The following is an 8,609-nucleotide window of genomic DNA, read 5'->3' on the forward strand; positions in this document are numbered from 1 at the left end:
GGGAGAAAGAGATTTTTTTAAAAAAAAAAGACAGGGGTGCCCAGTTTTCATACTTTTAAAAAACCCTTTTACCCGTAACATTAAAAATTTCTTAGTCACGGGGTCACTTGAAACAACATTTTAAATTTAAAATCAAAGGCCCTATTGGTAATTTACATTAAAACAAAAAGGACGGGTAATAAAAACTTTTTATTCTTTCTCAAATTTAAAGGGGTTGGGTTATATTTTCAAAAAGAGAAAGGGTTTAAATGTCTGCAAAAGTTAAGAGGCTTAAGCCCGGTTTGCCCCCGTAGTAATTTTTTAGTAATACCCAATTTAAAGAGAACGTTTAAAACTTAGAATCGGGTTAACAAAAAAACTTTTAATTTAATGAATTTAATAATTTCTTCTTTTTTTGGGTTTTTATTTTTTAATTTAAAAATTTTTTGCATGTTTTTAATTTATAATAAAATTTTTTAACATCAACATAATTAACACAATAAACAAAAGGTTTTTTGGCCTAAAGTTTTTGCAATATATCGTGGGCTTTCCCATCAGTTTCATTAAAGTAAAGATAGTTTTACATTTAAAGTAAATATCATTAAGTTAGCTAAGCATTTCATTTTTTATACATAAGCAAAATGATTGAAGAGAAACGAAAAAAAAAAGAGAGTTGCTGTAAAATTAAAAAACAGTTGGGTCTCGAAACTTCCACCGATCCCCTATACCATGTTTGTGAAGCGAATACCCCATTTTGTTAGTACTGAGCAAAAAATAACCAAAATACTTTTATATTGAATAAAAGTTAAAAAGAATTCATTACGATTATTTAAATGTCTTGGTTTCTTTGATATAATTTGAACATGCTGAAATAAGAGTTTATTTGAAAGTCATTAAAACACTCGATGCCAAAGAGTAGCTTTTTAGTACTAAGCGGATGGAATTCTCTGGTATTTGTAGATAGTTTACTTCTTTGTAAAGTATACTAAGAAATGTTCGACATCCTCTATTAAAGAACCACATCCGCATGCTTAATTAATAGTGTGATGATTTGTTAAAAGGTCAGAATTCAGATTGCTACAAATATTCCTAATATGAGAATGCGAAACAGCAGATACACGACTAACTTCGATATAAACTGGCGGGACAACAGGGGCTTTATATAATTTTTTATAAGCTTATTTTTGAATATAGATAAAGTTTTTGATTCCCCTTATATCAGTTGGTAATTCGTTCCAAAGTTTTTTTTTAGAGGATGAAATGAGAGAATTATCATAAATTTATGTTTTTTCTTGCTTTTGAAGATTTATTTACATTTTTTCGCAGCGAATATAATTTGTGAGGAAACATTTGCGGACGATTGGGAGAATAATTGTGATAAGTATATCGGTAAAAGGTTTATTGTTTTTTACTCTATTTATCAAAAAAAAAAAGTTTATTTTTTCTCCTGTTGTCTATGATAGCATCCTTTTAGTTTAAAGATTTTGAATTAAAAAAAATCTAGTTAAACCTGTTACAACCCTTGCTGCTTCATATTGTAGTTTTTGTAAAGTTTTTTTTCATATTGTGTACTGTTATCCAATATTTATGACACATATTCGACCCTTGGACGAAATATAAGAAACAAATATATATGTATAAGATAAGAATTGTGAATGTCTCGCGTAGGTCTCAGATACATTTTTGCTAATTATCATTCATAATAGAATTGCTATACCTAGTATCTGTTTTAAGCAATACATTTAAGTAAAGAAGTTTATAATGTACGTCGTTTTGTTTGTTTCTTTGTTCGGTTGGTTGGTTGATAGGTTGGTTGACTGGCTGACTTGTTGGTTGGTTGGTTAGTTGAATTGTGTGTTCGTGTGTGTGTGTGTGTGTGTGTGTGTGTTGTGTGTGCGTGCGTTTATGCATGCATGTGTTTTGCAGTTGTAATTATTTTGTGATTTTTTGTTGGTTGGTTGATAGGTTGGTTGTTTGATTGTTTGGCTGGTTTGGTTGGGTGATTGGTTGGTTGTTCGGTGGGGCGTGCGTGCATGTGTGTGTGTGTGTGCGCGCGCGCATGGTTTTATTGTTGTTGTTGTTGTTTGTGTTGTTGTTTTTTCCTTCATAAAACGCATTTTCTATACTATTTGTACATTTAATCATGTCTTTACTATGTAATGTGATTTACAAGTCCTTTTTTAATACTTTTCAGAAAAAAATCTCACTTTATACAATTAATGTTTTTGAATGAATACTTGCTTATCATGTATCAAATTTCTGATAATAAAACCTATCACAAAATATGAAATTAATTGTTTCACTATTCAAAGCACATGACGGTCCTTGGGATAGAAAAGTATCGTACGTGTACATCATTTGGTTTATTTTTAAGTCAAAAGTTGCAAAACATATCAAAACGATAAAACTCTAAAAGTATTGTTTTGCAATATTTACATGAGACTGATAAATATTCGGAAGCTTTTTTTCGTTAGTTTCCGTAATTTATTACGATTAAACAATTGATTTTTAATTACAGCATGTTATTCTCGATACATTAAATCATACTTACGCCCGATGACCTAGTTGTAAGTATGATGGCATAACAGTCGCGCAGTTTCAAGTTCATATCCTTTTTTTGTTCTCAAACTATTTTTTTAATTAATAATAATATATTTTTTATAACTTTGATACATACATGCATAACAATGTAATTTGTCATAATCCCAATATGTAAACTCGCAGAGTAGGTGATTTACATGCCTTAAAACATAATGCTTGAGTTTTGAAAGCTATGAAAAAGAAAACAGAAAAAAAAATGTTTAATTGAGATTGTCACCTACAATTTGAAAATAAAAATTCTTAACTCTTCTTCACAGAGGCATGTGTTGTGTTAGTTACTTTATGTCATAAATAAACCATGTGTACCGTTCTGCTGTACTTTTAAATCCGTAACATTTACTTCGGAGTCCCATAATTACCGAATACTCAAATGTTGCTAAACAATACACAACAAATACAAAGCTGGGTGGAGCAGAATTGATAATGGTACACATATCATACTGGGAGTTCTTTCAATTTAATCTTACAATGGTATTAAATTTATAATATATATATAACGTTCGGTTATCAATCATCAGATGGGGCGTCCGTGCCTGAGTGGTTAGAGTCGTTGACTTCAAACCACTTGCCCCTCACCGCTTTGGGTTCGAATCCGACAGGGACTTTGGATTCTTACATGTAAGGAAGCTATCCAGCTAGCTAACGGAACGTCGGTGGTTCTACTCAAGAACCCGTTCGTGCCTGATATATTGCACGGATGGGCATCTGAGGTCTTTCTCCACCAGTAAAGCTGGAATGTCGCCAAATGACCTATATTGTGTGGGCGTGACGTAAAAGCCAATTAAACAAACCAACAAACAATGATTAAATGCGTATTTGGTAACTGAATTTGGCTGCAATAGTAATTACGTCTGTAATAAGGCTCCTTATAATAACCATTATATGTCAGTTTTGTAATCGCTTAGTGTACGGTGTGCTGTATGGGTCAATTTAAAAATCGTACATTAAAGTGATTTTAAAAAGTGAGAATAATAAATTCACAATTGGATGTAAAAGATATTTTAAAGTGTCTTCTCACATACGTAGAAACGTACAAAATCCATCAAGGCCGAATTTAATAGAAACATACACCGGCTATATCCATAAAAAACGCCGAAAAGTGCAAATCCTTTGTAAAAACAAACAAAACAAAAATCAATACCACAAACAAAATTATACTTAGTTAATAAATAAACCTTGCTTACCGAATGGTTGGTTTTTTTTATGTTTCGTTGATAATAACGCAACTAATACATAGCTGCGTTTAAATCCGGGTATACCTGAGCCATGTACTGACTTACAACTGTCATATAAAATTGATTAACCCTGTTGATTTAGGGAAATTTCCTATAAGTTTCAGCTTCGCGGTTAAAACCACTCATTTAAACGAGTTTTCAACGAGAGACTTGCCTCAAAAAACCAGTTTTTATTCTGAGCAAAAACCTGGTCTTCTTGTTTTTTGGTTTAAAGTGACATTTATGCCATTTTTTCCATTTTCACGTTGAACTGAAATTGACCCTTTAATTTCAAAAATTATTGACTGTTTTAAATTGTATGTTTGATCAAAAGATTAATACTTTGGAAAATTTAGGAAATAAAATTTTAATATCTGCCTTAAAAATATTAGAAAGACTGCCCCACTTTTTTTATAAATTGAACGTTACAGGTAAATTCTAAATGATATTTACTGAAATTTCGTTTGATTCCGGTGGTTATGTATTGTTTATGTGAAGTAAATTATTAAATCAAATGGAATTATGGCAAAATGAATTTTTTTTTACTATTACTCACTCACTATATACATTCAGATTGGCATAATGTCACTTTAAATATAGTTATTTAAGCTCGATTGCTAAACAAGTTCTTGCAGCTTATATTAACCACTTTCGAGTTCGCTTCCTGGAACAAGCCAATACTGGTGTCATATAAAGAAACATGGTCGTGTCATATAAAGAAACATGATCGTGACCCGAGTAGCGCTCGAACCCATGATCTGTGGGTTGAGAGGAAGAGACCTTAACCACTAGGCCATCAATCCGCGTTAACCATGTTTGTGCTTAATATCTCAACATTGCAATTACTGAAAAGATCGTTAATTTACACGTTCTTTGTTACCCAATAAATGGTTTTGCGTTTTGATTTACAAGAAGGAATTGGGTTCAATACTAGTAGTTGACAAGATTTATGCTCGATTATTTTCGATGACAGCTTATATTTACTCATATAGTTTACCACCTTTAAACAAAACCTTCAATCATGAGATTGATTCTTGTGTTTTCGGAAGAAATGCCGTCTAGGGAAAATTTGTCTTTCTGTGAAAATGAATAAATGTATGACGTTCATTGGTCATTTTAAAAAAAATTTCAAACTGAAAATCAGAACATTTTATTGGCCATTCTAGAATAACAGTATTAATATAAAAGGTTCGCCCCGAAACTATTAAACGTTCAGATTATCAACAAACAAAGGGGGAATCGGAAACAAACATTCTAGCTGAAGTTTCTCGGATATTTGTGAACCGTATTTGCTCCAATTAAACATGTTACAGTCCTCTTAAAATTTCATTTATTCTCTTGAGAATAGCTTATTCAACATAAGAATTTACTGAAGTATATGATTGTATAATAACTTATCATTTGTGTCCAAAAAAACGAGACTACCAATAACGCTAACGATCTCGGAAATTCATACATACATACCGAAAGACACCAACAAAAAAAGGTCCCTAACATTTTTTTTTTTTTTGGAACTCTTAAAAGATTATATCATATGTTCTTTATATATGATTAATGATGTGTTAAATTGATATAAAATTCAAAATTTCCTTATATTTTTGCATATAAATAAAGCATACATAATGGGTACAAATATACGTCAGTGAATACACGAGAGTTTCGTTTTGAAAAATATCTTGCAGTGTTTTCTAGATCTAAAAATCAAATGGGAAGACATAACTCCGGAATAATCTATACAAGTAAAGGCATTTTAACCTCGTCAGAGTATTATTTGTAAATATTTTTTGTTGAGTTTCAATTCAAACACTGTAAAGGTTATGGCTAACGAGTTAAAACAGCTGTAATTTAAAACTCTTATGGGTGGATATACAATATTTATGCATTCACCTTTCCAGTTTTTCACAATTAAAGAACTTAAAAATCCCGAACACAGAGAATCTGCTGGTCGATATTCAAAGGTCGGAATTATAACATTTCTGAAAATATTAACAGTTATTATAGTAATACAAATTGTTTTCCGGTATTTTAGGGAGAATATAGCCTGACCGAGATAAATATAACACAACGTGTGCTTCACGATAAATTCATCAAAAAAATAACGTGAATATATATAAAACAAAGTGTTTCCTGTTGCGCATTAGTACACTTTTAATCCAGCGCGACAAATTTGTATCATTGTATGCAACGACGATTAAATTGAAGATATTTAGTACTCTAACTAAAAAAGAGATCATATTATAGAACGAAGTTCAATGAAATTTCAGCCAGTGTCGACTTGTTCAGAGTTTTAAAAATAAATGAAAATACGTATCATTAAAATGATGACTATCCATTTTTTGTATCGATCAATACTCCTAAATTGGCCAATATTCACTTGTTTCCCTTGTTTCAATGGTAAGATGTATAACTAATATCATAACTTGTTTGAATTGTTTGTTTAACGAAAAAAAGTTTAAAATTGACACTTATAATCGTCTCATATAGATACATATAAGAACTGACCATTTGTACAGGGTCACTCAAAAACTTCGTTTATCGGGGGGGGAGCTTTCATAAAAGCTTGGTTTATTGAGGATCATTAATACGAAAGAAAACAAGAATAAAATATCTTTTTAATCTAAGATATAACGCAAATTTTTAAAGAACAATATAGTTCCATATAATGTAAAACAATACTAAATTTATCTAAAATCGTAGATGTGCAAATATTTATATATAATTCTATATTACGAATAGCTGATGACCGACAATAAAGTGTTCCGGCATGAATACGTTTCGCTTAAACAAAGTAAAATCATTATTTTGTATGTGCCGTACATGGTGATTTTATTAGTGAATAAATTATCTATTTTGTTGAGGATAACAGCTGTCACCGACCTAAACAATAGGACATTTGTATTACAATGGCAAATGTTTTTTAACCTGTAAAACCGACAATATACGTACATGCATACAATTATCATGTTTTGCATGTGATCTTTGTTCTTTTTTGAAATCAATAGGTATCTCAACTTTAAAATGCTCCAGTAGAATTTCTGCAGTAATTAACAAAACGAAAAAAGAAATAAAAAGTGTAGTTACTCATATTTTATTCAATATCCAAAGTTCCAAACCATTGCATAATCTGAACAGGCATTGAAAACATTTTACTAAGGATTGAATTTATGTATGTTGTTAATATCTCAAGTATTAAAATTATACGCTTTCATGAGGATCATTTTTGACAATAAAATCGATAACACATCAATTATCTCTCATTTTTCAATCATTCCATTATTTTACAAATTGCAAGTAACATTTTAACAACAATAAGAAAAAAAACAATGCATTGTCGGAAATGTTGCATATCTGGTCTGAGGTATTCATAACAACAAAACGTAATGTTATACAACTGACAATTGTAAATTAACTGTTATTGAACTAGCGCGTTTAGATCTAAAGCGCATGTTCAAATGATCATTGATGCCAGCACTATTAAGTGTTGAGAATTGATAACCGCTCAAGCCGGTGCTAGGGGGCGTGCGGGATGTTGCACGTATAGAGTATCTCTCACGTACAGACTCAATCAAACCGAGTATGCAATTCTCTTGTAATATTGTTGTGATTAATGCTTCCGAGGGATCACTTTGTTTTCAGATTTTTTTTGTCATGGTTTAACTTGGAAAGAAAAGAAATTTGTTTGTTTTAAAGCAAAAGCTATACTTCAAGCTCTTTCTATAGTATAAATCTTTGCAAATGAAAGAGTAATATCGACATACAAGCTAGAAATAAACAACCTACACTCCGCAATTGGGTACATCTGTTATTTCAATACAAGAAAAGTCCTTGGTGTCATGCACTTTCAAGTGTTAAAAGTTGGAATGGTCATCGTTTTATTTTATTGCACATAATTCAATATGATAAACAAGATCAACCAATGGGAAGGAGCCCAGGCGGACCCCAAACAAAAACAGGACAGGGCAAATACAAAGCAACATGTCTTTGTGCATCGGTTGAAAATGATATAGTAAGCATTGAGGATGTGGGCGCAGATTAAGAAAAGAAAAAGAGACAAGAGCATATATTCCAGTAAGAAATAGTAGTCATTCTTTATTCATTGTCTAACATTGTGTACATTTATTGACTTTGCCTTGTTAACATTTATTCAATATATTCAATACCACGAGATAGTTAACTGTCAGTAACTATAAAAAATATCGAGATTTTAAGAAAAAGATCATTTACACTTTTTTATATTTTAAACAATTGAACGAGTAAACATTAATATTGATATGTTTTGAGTTATCAGTGAATATTGTTTAGCAATTGATTAAAATATAGCATTCCATATTTTACAGACAATTCATAAATTATATTATCCGTGTTGGATATTTTAATGCTATCACGAATAATTAAAATATCGAAAGTACTAACATAGTGAGAGATGAAGCTAAAATGTTGCATTGAAATCGTCCGTAGGGTCTCTGTAAATGGGTAAAATCTTACCGAAAATATTCAAGTTTGCTCCGTGCAAAAGCATGTTTAACAGTTCATTGTATGCAATATATCTGTAACGTTTTATTCATGCACTTTAAACTACTACAAAATGTATAAATTGCTAATTTGAATATCTTTTTTAACTGGTTTTGTTTCAGACTAAAAGAGGAAAAATGTTTTAATCGGTATTTAGCAGGAAAGGGTTAATTGATATACATTGTTGTTCATCGAACTTATGTAAAAAAACTAATAAATTTGTCGAAAGGATATATTGCATAAGTGAGAATTCACGTCGGACTTTACTTTTATTTTTACAGGAGGCCAATCAACAGTGACACG

This window comes from Ruditapes philippinarum, unplaced genomic scaffold, assembly GCF_026571515.1.
Source record: "Ruditapes philippinarum isolate M1 unplaced genomic scaffold, ASM2657151v2 ctg9909_1_1_1_1, whole genome shotgun sequence".
NCBI classification, from domain to species: domain Eukaryota; kingdom Metazoa; phylum Mollusca; class Bivalvia; order Venerida; family Veneridae; genus Ruditapes; species Ruditapes philippinarum.